Source organism: Equus przewalskii, chromosome 19 (assembly GCF_037783145.1).
Source record: "Equus przewalskii isolate Varuska chromosome 19, EquPr2, whole genome shotgun sequence".
NCBI lineage: Eukaryota > Metazoa > Chordata > Mammalia > Perissodactyla > Equidae > Equus > Equus przewalskii.
In genome coordinates, this window is record NC_091849.1 from 12,096,179 (window position 1) to 12,114,457 (window position 18,279).

The 18,279-nt window shown below is 38.6% G+C and overlaps 1 protein-coding gene across 10 annotated transcripts in view; it reads left to right on the forward strand.

Annotated features, from left to right (window-relative positions):
* The window catches only part of HIVEP1 (HIVEP zinc finger 1), a 135,789-nt gene that overhangs the window by 31,226 nt on the left and 86,284 nt on the right, over nt 1–18,279 (forward strand). Inside the window, exon 1 of one of the 10 annotated variants that reach the window (XM_070584074.1) lies at nt 14,992–15,276. The exons of 8 other annotated variants lie outside the window; for them this stretch is intronic. The gene's annotated coding sequence lies outside the window, so the exon portion shown is untranslated. Of the gene's footprint in view, nt 1–14,991; nt 15,277–18,279 lie in introns of those variants that run through there. One more of the 10 variants, XM_070584075.1, reaches the window with a different exon arrangement.

Below are 18,279 nucleotides of genomic sequence, written 5' to 3' on the forward strand. Positions count from 1 at the left end.
TAGGCTTCACTATCCTTTTTTTAAAAAAAATAACATTTCTTAATGTTTGCTTTAAATATCCTAAATTTTGATTCTGAAGTCACTATTTTTAGCTATTCTCTTTCCTTAAAAAATTGGTTAATTAGGCAGGCATTTCATATGATATATGATGCTCATGAGTGCTCATTAACAGTGTTTCTCATTTTACTGGGTTTATCGTAGCTTGGTGAGTGATGGTTGCTTCAGTATCAAGCGCAGAAGTAGTTCCCATTGAATCAGACACTCACCAGTGTTCTCTTGCCGGATTATTAGTGGCACTTCTAAAATTTTTATTTAGAGACTGTCTTAGGCTTTATGGGATTTCTAACAACTCAGATGTCTGTCCTCTGAATGCCAGTGGCATTCCAGTGACAAACTAAAATTCCACAGGGTTTTACTTCAGAATAATCTGAGGGCTGGGTCTCAGGGGTGGTGGGGAGCCAGGATAATTGCTGAAGATGGGTGAGAATGAGAATGCGGGGTTATACCATTTTATAAATTCTTTATGTTTTCGGAATTTTCCGTGGTGAAAAGTTTTCTTTTTTTAATGTCCCACACATGTAAACGATGCATGCTGGGGGTGGGCCTGTCCCTCTGGGGACCACTATTTTAAAACAATGAGTGGTAGACAGGGAAAACAGGTTTCTGGTTTCCTGAATAAGAATTCTGAATGAATGCCCAATGCTAGAGGGACTGTTAGCAGTGGTATTCAGAGCATGTAAACACCTTTTTATAACAGATCTCAAACCTCATTTATTAAAAATGCATTATAATTTTAACAGTGCATGCCTGTTAAATGCTTTCCATAGCATCTATAGTGGCACAAACATGCCTAATGAAAATTTGATTATGAAAGAAAAAATAAACAAATGGGACTATATAAGACTCAAAAGCTTCTGCACGCAAAGGAAACTATCAATAATACAAAAAGACAACCTAACGATTGGGAGAAGATATTTGCAAACTGTATATCTGATAAGGGGTTAATATCCAAAATATATAAAGAACTCATACGTCTCAACAACAAAAAAACTAACAACCCAATTTAAAATTGGGCAAAAGATCTGAACACATTCTCCAAAGATATACAGATGGCCAGTAGGCACATGAAAAGATTTTCAGTGTCACTAACTACCAGGGAAATGCAAATCAAAACTACAATGAGATATCACCTCACTCCTGTCAGAATGGCTATCATTAACAAGACAGGAAATAGCAAGTGTTGGAGAGGATGTGGAGAAAAGGGAACTCCCATACACTGCTGGTGGGCGTGCAAACTGGTACCACTACTATGGAAAACAGTGTGGAGATTCCTCAAAAAATTAAGAATAGATCTGTCGTACATAGCAGCTATTCCACTGCTGGGTATTTATCCAAAGAACTTGAAAACATGAATACATAAAGATCTGTGCACCCCTGTGTTCATTGCAGCATCACTCACAATACCAAGAAAAGCAACCTAGGTGCCCATCAAGGGATGAATGGGTAAAGAAGATGTAGTATATATACACAATGGAATACTACTCAGCCATAAAAAGTGATGAAATATGGCCATTTGTGACGACATGGATGGACCTTGAGGGTATTATGCTGAGTGAAATAAGTCAGAAAGTCAAATACCATATTTCACTCATCTGTATGATCTCACTCATAAATAGAAGATAAAAACAACAACAAACAGTCATGTAGAGACAGAGATTGGAGTGGTGGTTACCAGAGGGGAGGAGGGGAGGCAGGAGGACAAAAGGGATGGGTTAGGCATATGTGTATGGTGATGGATTGTAACTAGTCTTTGGGCGGGGAACATGGTGTAATCTACATAGAAATAGAAATATAATGATGTACACCTGAAAAAAATTACCAAAAAAGATTGATTATATTTACAAATATCAGGAAGTCATACTTTTAATTGCCTTATAAATTCTACCAATTTGAAATCCAGCAATTAATTTGTATTTTTAATACTTAAAAAGTTTCTTTTTGTAAATGAATGTGATTTTCAAAAGAATTCTGAGTATCTTTTGTGAAACATTGAATGAAGAGATGAAATAATTCCGTGTAATTTAAATTACCCAGAATTCACTGGGAGAAGAGATTTAATAATTTTAGCAATATAGGGACTAGAAAAATTTTACCTTGGTTGTCCTGAGTATCTGAATTACCTTTGTAGATTTTATAGACTCTAAGATTGTGTTCAAAGAGTCTTTTTATGTTTTTGCAAAAACTTTGATATTCTAATCTTGCATGGTAGTTTAAAGATTAACTATTTGGTAATAGTAATTTATATATTATTATTAAGGATATTGGCCAACATTTATTGAGTTCTTACTGTATCTCTGGACTTGTCCTAATCTCATTACCTCATTTAATCCTCCAACAATATCCTATAGCATGTTGCTACTTGGGTTGTCTCCATTTCAGATAGAAGAAAACTGAGGCATATAGGAGCCAGAAGCCACAGGCCCCACAGGAAATAAATGGCGCAGGAGAGACTGGGAGTAGAATTCTGCTCTGTCATACCCAAATGCCTCATCTTACCTCTGCCACACTTTTAAGTGCATAAGATGCTATTCCGATACTTTTACAATAATTTATAAGTCATGTAATCCTTACTGCCTATGAGATATGTGTAAGTTTTATAAAACTTAAGTTTGGGGACATGCCATGTAAAGCACAACCCTTGTACAGTGCTGTCCCAGGACCTTAGAGACTATGCCGCTTTAAATGATTGGAGGCTCTGTGCCAAGATCATTGTCAGGGGAAGCAGGAAGTTGTACAGTTGGCCAGTGGGTGACATAGTGTTTTTGGAAGGAATCCTGGGGAAAGTGAAGGTGACATTGTACTGAGTGCTCACTGACGCCAGGCCCTGTGCTGGGCACTGTCCCATGTGTTGCCACCTCTCAGTGCTCACAGTCCTGGGGAGGCAGGTTCATCACAGCCCCAGGCAGGTCAGGTGACTTGTCCCAGGTCACTCAGCTACTGGGGTACATTGTCACATTTGCAGGTCGTCTGCACGCAGACACATCTTTTTCCCACCCTGTCAGATTGCTAATTGCTATTGCGCAGTTTGCCCTCTTGGGGTGGCGTTGTCCGAGGGTGCTTTTTCCTTTCGTTTTCATGAAGCTCAAGGTCATTCCAAGCAGACCACCTCATTCCTGTTGATGCACTAAGTAGGAAGCATTTTAATATACTGCTCTCTCCTTTGTAAGAAGTGTTACCTGCAGTCATGGGAAACTCTGAATTTTCTCGGTAAGCCAACCAGGAAAGAGTTTCAGACCATTTTGGGTTCATTGCACTCTTCTATTCAAAACAGTCGCCTCCTTGCTTTTTAAAATCTGAGTCCTTGCGCAGTTTGCATAGTTTTGGGATGAGGCTAGAGACCCTCAGAGTTTATTAGTGAACTCTGCTTGACTCTTGGAGTTCCCATTTAGCAGTTATGATATGCCTGGAACCTCCTTCTCTTACCAGCTTTTGTGTCTGTGGATGTTTTAAGCTTTTTCCAGGTTCCCTGTTAAGGAGGGAACCCCTTTTTGGACACTTATTTGTTCCCCTTAAAAAGTCCTGAGTTCTGGGAACCTTGGGGTCCACTGAAGGGAGCAGCTGGGCTGTGCAGAGCATCTGACTGGCCGTGGGCACAGCACCTCAGCACTGTTCCTGAAACGGCACCTTCCAGCGGCCCAAGAGTCCACACTTTTCCACTCCTTTGAATAAGGGAATGAAGTTTTGCTTGAATAAAGGATTATGATCATATTTTTCTGAACTTTGTCACCCAGACATTAAACGATCATTTAGTATTTAGAAGAGATGGCTTATATTTTCAATATTCTGTCTCTTTACAAACATCTCTTAGCCTTCCAACCGAAAATGCCCACCATCCCTCCCAAAATCATTTTTTTTCAGTAATCAGGATGTTATTTGTGATTCACATGATATTTCAAAACATGCATGGTGAATCTGTCGTTGATGGTACCTGGATACACTCCCTTTTTGAAATTCAATATAAAGATTGAAAATCAGATTCTTATTTTTCCTATTATCTTTCCAGTTGAGTTGAAGAACTCTAGAAGTTAAAACCAGATTTGTCTCTTTCTTAATATTATTTGATAAAAATGTCCTGAGTCTTTGTGAAACTGGCATACAGGCTTGTTTTGCAATGCTTTCTTCCCAGGTACTGGCTTGCCTTTGAGCAAAATGGTGCAGCTGTTCTTTCTGCGCAGGAACATTTTTGTATTATTTTCTCACCACTAGTCTGCTCAATTCAAACCTAAATCAAGCCTCAAAGTGTTTATGTGGTATCTACTGAGAACGCTGGCTGCTTACTGCATTTCAATAAGAATGTCGGTGAAAGAATATGTTAAAATAACTAATCTCTGTGCATTATGAGATTTCGGGTTCCAGTGTATAGCCAACTCCTGGTTATCCAGAGGAGAAGAGCAGAGGGGTGAATACAGAAAATGTGTGTCTGTGGGCAGGGTGATTCTGCCAAACCGTTTATAACCATAACCTTTATTATGGGGTTTAGATTATCTGATAATAGGAGCACCCTTGAAACAGGTGCTAAAATGTAGGAATCTTTTTGGTGTATGGAAGTTTGGGATTAGTGATATTTCTTATGGCAGAATTCATCTGTGTTTCAGTGACAGGTGATTTTGGCACATGCCCCTCATCATGAGCAGCCTTCCGCCTGAGGGGTTCTCTTTGTGCCTGCCCGCCTCTCTCTCACTCAGTTTCTTGCTCTCTCTCAGATTCACTGATGGGTGGACCGTCACCCTGGGGAGGAGGAGCCACGTGGCCTCTGACCTCAGGCAGCTTTGGGGGTGACCATGCTTGGTGGAGTGTATAAGGCTGTGCTCAGACCATCATGCCTGTTGCTCTGCCTGAATCGATTGCTTCTCTTTAAATGACTAGAATGTTAGGAATCGAACAAGTGCTTTTCCATATATAAGGTTCACCCAGTTCTCTGTCTACAAATCAACACAACTATCCAAAGAAGATACTTTTGTCTGCTCTCTCAAGTAATCAATATCATTTATGTGTAGAAAAAAGATGGAAGTATGATTTACAGATAATTCAAGGTTATTTAAAAACACATTAAGTTTGTGGATATCTAACTAATAAGTATATACTTTCCTGGCAAGTTTGAGTAGTTTTATTGAATAAGCTTCCTTTTTCTAGCGTGCCCTATGTGGGATTTCAGCACTTTTTATTGTGTAATGAGGGAACATTTATTCTGTGAAATTTTGCTTCCTTTTTAGATGTAATTGTTAGAATGAGAAAGAGAGTTGGAATTTGATGAGCTGGTTTGTAATGTTAAAATGAGGATGAAGAATCAGGTATTCCCTGGGAGAGTGCCTGTGACTGGGCTGTTGCTGGGTGTCCTGGGCTCTCTGGTGTAGCGTCTAGGTCAAGTACACGTTCAGTGTCTCTGTTGCTGTTGCTCCTGAGAAAATCGAAGCCCCCTCTCTGATCAGCTCAGCCTGGGCCTCTGGCCTCTAAGCTGTCCTTATGCTGGCACCATTATCTGCCCTGAACACAGGCCGTCTAGCCCACCAGCCCAGGGGGAGCATCTGCCTTAGGAAACTGCTATGGGGCTTAGAATCTTGTTTCTCCCATTTACTCCTTGTGTGATAGGTAAGCCTTCACATCCTCATCTGCAAAGGAGAAAGGTCATGCCTGCACCCATGGGTATTGAAAGACTCGGTACCATAATTCATAAAAGGAGCCAGCAGAAGGACTGAGTATCGTTGGATCTAATCTGTTTCCCTCCTCCCTCCCCTCAAAAATCAGAAAATGCTTTCTTCTCCTTTCAGAGTAAGCTGCTTATCCTGGCAGCCAGGCTGTCCTCTGTTCCTCCCCCTCCAGCCAGCCTCTCGGCAGGTGCCCTCACCTGCACCCCCTGGTGGGCAGGACCATGTACTTCATCTGAACAGACTGGTCCTTCCTTTTTTCAAGTCTTGGCTCAGCCTTTTCCTCAGTCACCTCTGCTCTTGCTCTTGGTCTCTACCAATTGAAATGCTCTGTTGATGAAGCCCAGACATGGTGGGGGATGCAGTATCTGGGAGCCAGTCTGGGTGCTAGTGTGTTCATTGCTGCTGGGCTGGCCATTGTTTCTAGGCCTGTCCAATAGACCCTCTGTGTGTGTATGCATATGTACAAATACACATATATATTTTGAGACAAAAATCAGGACTATAGAGTTTTTACTTAACCTCTTGATCTTGTATCTGTATCTCCTTTCCCTCACAATGAGAGACCTTATTCTCAAGGACTCTTGGAGTGATAGAATTACTTATTTGCTTTATTCCCCGATATACACACAACAGGTTCGGAATAATAATGCCAACACCACCATCAACATTTTTTTGCATTTTCTTTTGTTCTTAGGATATGTAGCAGTAGGGATGTGTAGCTGAAGTACTGTGTTTCAATGTCATTTGTTCCTATCTGATTATGCTACGACTCAGTACATAGTGAATTCATTTGTCACGTTTAATTTTTGATTTTTAGGAATGATTTTATTTGAAATTTTTATTCTGTAATTATGTAAAATATGCATACGGTTCCGAAGTGTAATCTAGAAAACAGGGTATTGTCAAAGATGTCCAGCTTCTATCTCTGTCCTCCCCCTTCAATAAATAATCATTTAAAAATATTAGATTTATTCTTCCATTTTTGTCTTTACTGTGTGTATACAGTCAGCCACCGCACAACGGCGTTTCCGTCAATGACGGACCGTGTATACAGCAGTGGTCCCATAAGATGAGTACCATCCAGCCTAGGTGTGTAGTAGGCTAGACCATCTAGGTTTGTGTGAGCGCACTCTGATGTCACACAACGACGAAATCGCCTAATAATGCGTTTCTCAGAACATGTCCCCATCATTAAGCAGCATGTGACTATATGTGTGTATATATGTATAAAAACGTTATATAATTTATAGGTAAAATATGGGTGTATGTATGTGTACACTGACGTATGCTTTATATTTCTGAAGGAAAGGAAACCAGCCTAGTTACACTTCACACATTAACGTGCGGACTGCACCTCTTTTCTCTCTCCCTTTGGGGAAGGAAGTTGTCGGGAAGGATGGCGCATGAGTCGGGGCTTCTAAAATTGCCTTATGAGAGGGATTGAAGTTTTTATTTCTTGTTGTTGTCCTTCGTAACTGTTACCCAGTGTGCTCTTTCTTCATGTTAGGTTAGCTTCTCTTTCTATAACTGCGCTTACCCATAATGATGCGTCAGCAGGCTTGGGAGAGAACCTCTGTGGCTTTCTGAAAAATCGTTCTTTTATATTAACTTGCCCAGATGAGTTATAGGAGGAACTGTTCTCTCTGGTTTCAGAATGTGTCCAAACGCTATGGCGGGGACTTTCCAAATGAGTAAGGCATGCCGTGGTGTGCGGTTAGTCCATACAGCGCTAGGAGACGGCCACAGCTGTTGCTACCTTGGCAAACATGCCTTTGGGTTAAAAGCAGTATTTGGAAACTGTAACTTCTAATTGTACGCAGCTTTGGATGAATAAAGAAATATCTTCTGGGGGTATAAAACCATGCTATATCCGTTCACATTAGGAAGATATTTATTCCTTTCCTTAGATTATGTTTTGCCCAACGAGGACACACGTATAAATAATGAAATGTATCTTACCAGAAGCGCCCAGAATAGGCAAATACATATTTAAAGGGCTACCTAGGGATAGCTTTGCATAGCGTGATATAATATTTGGGGATTTTTATTAATACATTTTAGCTTTCTTAAAGATCTTTTTTTAAAAAAATTAATGTTCTAAATATACTGCCCATAGTACATGAAACAGTTATAATTTTGTGTGACTCTTACGTGTTTAAAATTATTTGGTCAGTTTAAAAATGTTGTACTCGTGAAGAAGGGAGTCAGAGCTAATATATATTGAAAGTCTCTGTGTCTGGTATGTTACATCAGTTATCTCTTTTAGGAATCAAAACCATCTTGTGAGGCAGATGGTACTGGGTAATTTTTTTGTTTTTTGGGGTTTTTTTTTTTTTGGTAAAAAAGCTGAGGTGTGAAGAGTCACCTGCCTGGTATTAGGCAGCTAGGAAGGGGCAGAACCAGAAATCGAGCCTCAGTTTCTGTGAAAACAAAACCATGCTATTCCCAGTGCATGGTGTTGCCTCAACTTACCTTCTTTTCTCAACCTAGAATGAAACCCAAAGATCTCATTTCACCAGATTAAGGCTAGGGAACTACTTGTTAGCGAGAAATTTTAGTTGATGGAACAGTTGTTCCTATGATTTAAAAATGCATGCCAAGATGGTTAGAAAATGTTACCTTTTGAGAACTTGTAACAGATGCTCAGACCATAATTTCTTGGAGTGAGTGGTGGGGATTCTCATCACCACAGTTTTTGAAATAATTTGATTTTCATTATTGGAAAAGCTGTATAGTTCCTGTAAATGGGCTGTGTGCCCATTAGACTTCATAGCACTACTTTTTCCCTAGATAGAAGACTTTCTGTCCAGCTGCTTTAATTCACAGACCCATTTGGGGAAAGTCTGAAAGGCTATGTGTCCAGAGTACATGGTGTTTCAGAATGCAGGTTTGCAGGAAATAAGATATAAAATTCTTCTTATTTTTTCCTAATTTGCTAGTTCTTTGTTGGGATGCTCTGTGGCATATCCGGCCACATTTTACTTGGTGCTCTTTAAAAATTGAGATGTCTTGATGTCAGTTGATGGTTTGTTTAAAAGAAGAGTGGGGTTTTCTTCTGGTCACATAAGAAGAAAAAGTTTACTAAGGGTAAAAATAAGAGAAACAGCATAAAAATGTGTTATAAGCTCTGGAAAAAAAGTTACCAAAGGAAAACATTTTTAATTATAAATTAACCCAAATGTTTGGCTATAACAGAAATAAAAATAGATACCTGCCAGTCGTAGGGGCAAAAGACCGGTGGAAATAGTCTAAGGCCCTGGGGAGATGGAGTGGAGAGTTCTCAGACTCTATAGCCCTAGGTAAGGGCAGAATTCACTCCATGTCTTGACTGAAACCAAAGTGTGTGTGTACATGTGTGTGTGTGGTGGTGGGGGGGTGTTGGGGGTTGTGTACTCCTTCAGCCAAGATATGTTTGGAGAGAAAAGAAACACTGATTTGCCTTTCCCAACCTTATCAAACCCAAAACAAAACAAGTGAGGATATAAGAACACAAGAGATAAATACAGAAAGCCCTTTGTATGGGGGCTTCCAGTTCTTTTCCACAATAAATACTATTATGATGAATGTCTTGATGCATAGCGCTTGTTCCATATTTAAGGTAATTTGTTTTCAGTAAAGAATCTCCCCAGTAGGTTAACAGAAAGAGAATGTACATTTTCATCATTCTCCATATAGAAAAAGAGTGACAACTTGTTAGTATCAGAAAAAATGCATTACCTTCCCTTTCTGCGTTTCAAGTAGAGTCTGCTGGACTTGAAGCCTAATAGCTTTCAAGCTCTCATGGTTAGGAGCCCTCAGCAACGTATACAAAGTGTCTGCTCTGTGTTCAGTTACTTTAATCTGTCAATTGTGATGCCAATCTGAGGCATTTTGGAGTATTATATTTGGTTCACTCATTTGATGACTGTGTAAATAATTGGATTGATACCAATGTCGATGCCGTAGAAAATAAGATATGAAAAATAGAATATAATCCATGTTTATCTCCCCCTCCATAGGGAGATTTATAAAAACATTTTATTTGTTGATATATGTGTATTGCAGAAAATTTGAAAGATCCACACTCTTTAAAAAAATTACAGTCACTTATAATTGTACCATCCAGAAATAACTAACAATTTGATATATTTGATATGTGTATATGTATACTTGTATTTAGATTATATGCATGCACATTTATACACACATACATATGAGTGTATAATTATATATATATAAATTTTGATACACAGTTGGGATCATATTGTATATATTTTGTGGTCCTCCCCTTTAATAGTATCTGTCACTAGTATTTCTGAATGTCATTAAAATTCCTTGTAGAAATCAGTTTCAAAGGACTGTGTGATATTGTACCATATCACTTTGCCGTAATTCGCATTCCCTTGCTGTTGTGTGGTTAGTTTGTTTCCATTTTATCTAATGATTATCCTAGCACCTCTGTCTGCACTTTTCTAATTAACATGTATGATTTGATCAAAAATGTCTTGCTTCTTGTTCACTAAAAAGTCTGAGCATTTGAGAACCTAATTCAGGATTATAATACTAATTTTTGTAATTATCCTGTGGTAATTTTAAGAAAGTTATGTTTGTTAGCTTCTGTTTGGTGTACTTTCACACACACTTTCATGAGTGTGTATTGAGTGTTTTCATGCTTTTAGTCAAACTACAGTGCAAAACAGGATGGACAAGGTTCCTGTTCTTGTGGCGTTTACTGCCTCATGGGAAAGTGTAATAGTAAATACATAAATCGTTATAGAATTACACCTCTAATAAATGTTAACGAATCAAAAGTTACAGTGTGCTTGACGGATCTAAACTGGAAAGAAAAGAGAATTCTTCAATTAAAATCCTTCTCATTAATTTTATCATCTTTCATGGCCTCTGTTTAAAATAGAAAACCTCTGTGCTTGATCTGAGGAGCTGCCACAAACCAGAGCAGACAATACGGACACTTTATTTATGTGTTTTCGTCTCACCAATTACCCAGTCTGGAGGAGAAGAAATCATTAATCCTTTTGGCCGAGTATTTGACTTCTGAGCTGGAATTTTTTCTGAGCTAGCAAATTGGTGTCAGTTGAATTCTTTCAGCAAGCATTGTGGTTTTGAAGCATGTAGTTTCATCACCAGGATTAAAAAGCTTTGACCTGCTCACAAAACAAGTTAAGCCCAAAATAAGCAAAATGGTTTAGATAAACATGTGCCCAAGACAAGGGTCCTGTTAAGCCAGTGCTGTTTCTATACAGTGAGACGTGGAAGGACGTTGCACATCATTTAGGGGAACTGTACTTTGTAGAACACTCGTGGAAAGGATGAGTTAGTGTTTTGTTTTTTATTATACATTTGGTCACTCAGCAATTTAGTTAGCGAAAGTCATGGATTGGGTTAGCAAGGCTCAGGGCACTGGTTCTGGAGATCTAGATTAGAGTTCGCCTTGATCTGCTGCAAAAGTTGGAAGAAAAGCTGAGATATAAAGGGATTAGTTAATAAAGAACCAGAGAATGCAGAGCAGAAAATGTTTAAATGCCCCCAGACTTATTTGGAGGTAAAATAGGATAAATAAACTGCTAGTGGGGTAACAGCAACGTGAGAGGATTTGAAGAGGAAGGAAAGGTCTGGAATTTATTTACCATGTTGTGTGGAGCCTTAGACTGAAGGAGTGTGATATTCTTTAATAAGATTAAGAGCCGGTCCTGATGGCCTAGTGATTAAAATTTGGCACGCTCGACTTTGGTGGCCCGGGTTCAGTTCCTGGGCGTGGAACAACCCCACTCGTCTGTCAGTACCCCTGCTGTGGCGGCGGCTCACATAGAAGAACTAGAAAGACTTAGTACTATACTCAACTCTGTACTGGGGCTTTGGAGGGGAGAAAAGGAGGAAGATTGGCAACAGGTCTTAGCAAAGGACAAATCTTCCCCTGCAAAGAAAATAAAATTTAAAAAAGCCTCTTAAAAAAAGTAATAAGATTAATATAATTAATACCCATGTTTCCTTCACTTAAATTCATAGCTATTAACATCCTGCCACATTTGCCTTCTCTCTATATATACTATTTTTGGTTTTGTTTGTAGTACATTTGGAGGTATGTTAAAACTATTGATTTTTCTAAGTTGGTTTTATATATCACCACATGACTGAATTCTTATTCATTCTTATTAATTCAGTTAATTTTCTTTGATTTTTTAAACTAAATAATCATATCATCTGCAAATAAATGGTTTTGTTTTTTCCTTTACAATTTTCGTAACTCTTTAAAAAATTTTTTCTTATTTTATTGACTTGTCCAGATCCTCTAGTAAAGTATTAAATAGTCTCTCGGTAAAATTCTGACTTTCATGGGAACGCTTCCAATAGTCCATGGTTAAATACAGTGATTGTAGTTAGCTTCTCGTGGACATTCTTTATGTAGTTTCAGAAATTATCTTCTAACTAGAACTTTCTGAGTGTTTTGCTGGGAATGAGTATGGAATTTTTATCACTCTGTTGTGGCTTGTATGGTGATATTTTTCCTTAATATATCTATATAGTGCATTACAGGAATGGATTTTCTGGTGTCAAGCTGCCCTTCCATTCCTGAGATAAACCCAATGTGGTGATGATCTTGCAATCACTTAATATATTTTGATGCTACTATATTTGAAATAGATCAAGGAATGTAGATGCTATTGTAATGAAATACAGATTCATTTAATGTATTGCTTTTATGTATATTTTTTATCACTGATATGCTTCCTAAATCAACAAATAGTAAAATTATAACTACTGTCACCAGGAGGACTACATAGTTTTTTGTCAAAAATAGGTCCTCACAGTTGAAGTGGTCGGGAGTCCTATAGTTCACAGCAAACCTCGTGCTCGTCCTTGCCTCATTCTGAGAGTTTTGCACATGAGACTGTTGTCTGGAACACAGTCTTGATGTTGGTTGCACATCCTACCATCAGGCTAAAGGGACTTTAAGAGGTGATCTCAATTTTCCGTTCTAAATAGATTTGAATGGTGACTATAAGATTTAATTATTCTTTGGAGGATGGGAAGGGAGTTGGTATTTCTTCAGAATTCCCCTTAGAAATCAATAATCATACAGTAATTGTAAAATGTGAAGAATATTAGATTGAGTTAATAAGTCCCTGAAGCCAGCATGTTGAACTGTCATGTCTCTTTAATGTGGGAAGAAAGGAATCCGGATAATCAGATTTATTCTGATAGCTGTTGTATCTATTTTTAAAAAGGCCTCACCGTCTTTGAGAGGTCTGGATGTTTTCCTTTACCCCTTTTCACAGAATCTGTAAGCTGTATGTGTGGATTCTAAAAAGAAGAGCATTGTAAAACCAAAATGCTGCTGTAATGTGAGGGGCTTTGATCTGGGAGCATTTGCCAGTTGTCATATGTATTGCCAATGATTTGGAAAATTTGTGTAAAATTTACACTTACTGCATTTTTAAAGTGCTTAATAGTAATTCTGAAAATTTTGGTTTTTTTGAAAATAGCATTCATCCAGTCATGTGTTTAGAGAAACAGGAATAGTGAAAAGAAGGTTAAAGAAAGCAATTGATGATGTAAATTTCATCTTAGGCCTACTCCAAAGTTGGCTGGCTCTTTTGAAGTTGATTCTTAAATAAAATCCTAGAATCATCATTCTTAATAGCTGAGAGAGGAACCTAGAGAGTGTTTATTCACAATATTTTGGGGCATTTCTCACGGAGCAAATATAGTGTTAGATGTTAGGGATATAAAAATGAATAAAATATGGCTCTTCCAGTCTAGCCTGGAAGACAGATAACCTGAACAAAGAACTTACTTTGGGATAGTAAGTTCTGGAATGGAGATAGATTTTTCCAGGTTTTGTAGGTGTGGCTCCTGCCGTTGGGCAGGCAGCCCGGGTGCATACACGTCTGTAATGGCGGTGGCTTGGCACAAGTCTCATGATCTGGGTCACACTGGGTTGACCTGTTAAGCTTTGGAAAAGAAAATTTCACCTAGCACCTTTTTAAAAAGTAGTTTGCTTGCTCTGTGTGGTTAATACCTGTGTAATTTTGAGACATATAAACATTCCTACTTTCTTATCCCACACTTCTTTTTTGCAGGGGAGGGAATTTGCATTAAACATTTAGAAGCAAAAGCAATTAATAATTTGAGCAGTTTTTGATCTGGTCGTGTCATTGTGTTGTCTGAAATGCTATACTCTAACCAGAGACCTCCGCATCAAGGCTTAGATCTTTTTCGCGGCACTAAGTCCTTCATCATCTTGTCTCCTTCTCCAGCCACATCCTTCTCTCTGCCGCCTGGTTTATACGGGAACTTCAGAAAGGCTGAATCCCTCCCCATGGTTCACCTCGCTTGCTGTGCACTGTTTCCAGCCTTCAGGCGTTGCCCGGAATCCCCTGACTGCCCTTCTGCTGTGGACCCATACCTCTTCCTGAGCTTCGCCTCTGGGAATCTTCTTGGAACTGGGCAGGGCTGGTTGAGCTTGCTTCATGCTATTTCAGTTGGAATTCTTATTATTAGACAGTCACATGTTGGATAAAAATAGACATAATTTGATATTTTGGTATATGCCTTGGATTAAAACATATATTTTTAAATATGGCACTTTTAAATTTATCAGTCGTTGTTAGTCATGGTTGAATAGATGGAGATTACTTCTGCTCTCCAATCTCTGTAGCCAAATGAAGTGTAAACTAGCTGTTATGTTTGTTTCTCTAAAATATATTTAGGAAAGGAAGCTGTTCAAACAATTGCAATACAAACTAAGCCTAACAGTTGAAGGATAATCTGTTCAGCTTTTTCCTCTTGTAGGATTATTAGGATAATTGCCTATTTGGTTCAAAAAGTAAAAAAATAACCCTGACTTTTCTAAATAGATAGGAACTTGCAAAAGAAACACTGCATATTGAGTGCTGAGTGTTTCTTGTTAATCGTAATGGATAGCTTCTCTCTCTCTCTCTAAGAGAGCCAAATTGTGGGATAGTTAATATCTTAAAGCCTTCTTTTCTCAAATACTAAAATGCCCAGATACAGAGGGGACCTGCTGAGATATACTGGCTTGGTAAATGAAACTCAGCAAATCATAATCATCCTTGGATTCTCAGTCACGTTATGTAAGTGGTCATACAGATGGATTTTTAACTCTGATTTTCCTAAGTTGCTCTCCCAACCACTAATCAGCAGAAGGTGTTCTAAAATGCAAAAGAAGAAGAATGCACTACTGTTACTTTAAGAAGGAAATTAAGGAGGGAGGGAAAAGGGGGATGTTGTGACTGCTGACATTTGTGGCCTCTTTTCATTTGCGTAAGAGGTGGACTGGCTTTTCTGTAGCTGCGGTTGCCATGGAGAGGTAGTGGGGGAGGACTCCTAGGACCGCAGCTTGTGAGAGCGAGTCTGTCTTAGAGCTGCTCCAGAATGTGATGTGAAGGGGCAGGGAGCCTCAGGTGTGCCACGGCGGCACAGATAATGGGGGCTGGCTGACCTGTCATGGCTGGTAACGTGACTGTGCAGATACCCCTGGGTGTGACAGACATGTTTGTGGAAGTGCCTGTGGATTCTCTGTGTGAAGTGAAAGGACTGTAACGTTGTATGTATTCCCACCCTTCATATGATTTTGTACACTCGAGATTTGATTAAAAGAGTTTAAACATATTAAACCAAATGTACACCCTTGTTATAATAAGAAACTAACTTCAATTGGCGTGTTTGCATATAGATAAATGACCTAAACAGCAAGTCAAATAAATTATGATGGGAATAATACACTCAGAAAAATCTAATATGGTAGGTTAAACCGTAACCAGAAATGAATGTGTTACTAACCTGGAATCATTAATATACGGATGTTATAGAGCAGTGTAGCTAGACAATACAAGAAAAATGAAACAACGTAAGTTGTAAGAATTTTTCTACATAACAGATAGAAGAAAATCAGTCATTTGTTTTGAGATAAATATGCATATCTTAAGAGATGAATTTTAGGAATTTTGTCATTGCTGTTAATATATTTTATTGGGAATAGTTTCATATCAAATAGAAAATTGTTGATAGTGAGTTTGTCTATGTGTATGTGAGTTTGTGATAGTGAGTATGCTCGTTTTGTGGCTTTTTTGTTTTCTTGGCTAAGTGGTAAATTGGATATGATGATTGTATTAGTCTTTTCTTTTCTCGTGGATATTGTGGACAACGTCTTTGTTTAAAAACAAATATGATTGGGAATTTTAACTTAAACTCTGAGCTACTGTTTAAAATATTTCTAAGTAAAAATATGTTTCTCTTGAGGAAATCATACAATGTGTTAAATTTACTAAATATAAGGAAACTTATTTGACTTCTCAGTTTTCTGATGAAATCTGAAGGAGAGCTGAGTGTTAATAGTGTTTTGTAGTGGTTGAGTCAGAAATGGTTTAGGTGAAGAATACATTGTAAGGCTATTACAGTCATTGTGTAACGCATATTACAACTTATTTTAGGAATGATAACTAGTTGCCTACTGTAACCCATGAAAGAAATGCCAAACCAAGTGGTCTTTTTTTTTTTTTTTAAGATTTTATTATTTCCTTTTTCTCCCCAACACCCCCCGGTACATAGTTGTATATTCTTCGTTGTGGATTCTTCTAGTTGTGGTATGTGGGACGCTGCCTCAGTGTGGCTTGATGAGCGGTGCCATGTCCGCGCCCAGGATTCGAACCAACGAAACACTGGGCCGCCTGCAGCGGAGCGCGCGAACTTAACCACTCGGCCACGGGGCCAGCCCCAAGTGGTCTTTTTTTTTTAAATAAAGATAGTGTTATTGTAATATCTAGATATAGTGTCATACATTGTGGTACATAGTACCACTGAAAAGATTTATAAAGTGTACAAATTTTTTACAGAATTTACTTGGAAAGTATTACTTCAAGCTAAGCTGTTTCAGAAATTGTTCAATAAATATTTTTTGGAGAATATATATATATAAAACTATTCCTTAAATGATAACCTTATTTGGCTTACTAAAAACTTCTGTTTCTTTTGTGTTTGGAATATTGTGTATTAAGAATAAATTTCTTTACTTTTTTAATATAGTACTTATAGGTGTAAAAGTTTATGAGTTATTAGGTACAGATATTGATGAAGTCGACATTTTCATTATTTTTCTTAATTTTTGAATTAATTCTAAAGTATACCTATTCAACAAGGAAACCAAAATTAGTTTTCTTGATTACTCATGCAAGTCAAAGGTCTAGAGATGTAAAATATTTGCATATTTGTTAGATGATAAGAGATAAATTTTAATGAGTGTCAAGTACAAGCTAACTACTATTCTAAACATTTACTCTTGTTGCCTTTTATGAATCTCACACAACTTTGTGAGGTGGGTGCTGTTTTCTTACCCATTTTACAGGTGAAGAAACTGAGGTTTAGAAGGTAAAGTAACTTGTCCAATGTCATAGAGATAAGAAGGCATGGACCAGGATTTGAACCCATAGAAGTTTTTAACCACCACACTTTATTGTTTCTTGCATGTAAAAACTATGGTCTGGCGTAGTGGGAAAAGCTTTCTAATCAGGTATCCTGGGATGGAATCTCAGCTTTCACATCTTAGCTGAGTGACCCAGGAGAAGTTACACCTCTTTGTGCCTCAGTTTTTTCTTAGGTACTTAATGATGAATACATGTGAGTACTTTAATTTTAGTGCTAATGTGAAGGCTGCTCCCCCCACCCCCGTGGTGGTAGTTATTGCTAGCATGTATTATTATTTATAGTGTTAAAATATAAGATAGTAATCCAAATTATGTTTTATTGCTTTGTGTTAACAATTAGTAGAATAAAAGAGGAGTAAAGGATATGCTTAAAGTAATATTGAACCCTTTTTCAGACATCCATTCAAATTTTTATCAGTTTACAGCAGGTTTTCTCAGCCTCAGCGCTAATGACGTTCTGGCCTGGATGGTTCTTTGTTGTGGGGGCCGTCCTGTGTGTCGTAGGATGTTTAGCAGCCTCCCTGGCCTCTGCCCACTACGTGCCAACTGCAGCCCCTCCCCCTCAATTGCAACAACCAAAAATGTCTTCAGACATTGCCAGGTGCCCTTTGGGGGGCAGAATCACCCCTGGCTATAAACCACTACTAGAGATATAAAGACAGTTATCAAGTAAGGAAACATAATGTAATTACAGCGTGTGTTGAGGACATTGATGGCAAAGACCAAGATGCTCTAAGAGAATAATCTGAGGGAGGAGGCTGGCTTTCGTGGCGGATTTGGCTGCACACAGTGTGGGTTGGATAGAGGGGGAGGCCAGTAGATGCGGGGGCTGGCGCAGAGACCTGGCGGATGTCTGGGTGAGAGGGGAGGCCTTGGACAAGGTGGTGGAGGTGGATAGTTGGAGAGGTTTCTGGAGGGAGAATCAGAGGGCTTAGGGTTTGCTGAAGTATTACACTCTTGACAACAAAGAATAAAGAGCAATGAAATTTTGAGAAGTGGACACAGGGTAGTCTGCAACACTGACCTGCCACCCATGTGAGTACTCCGTGTGCCGGCTTGGCAGTGCGCAGAATTCATGTGTTTCTCAGTGAAATTTACTGCACGTCCCAGACCTTCATGAATATTGC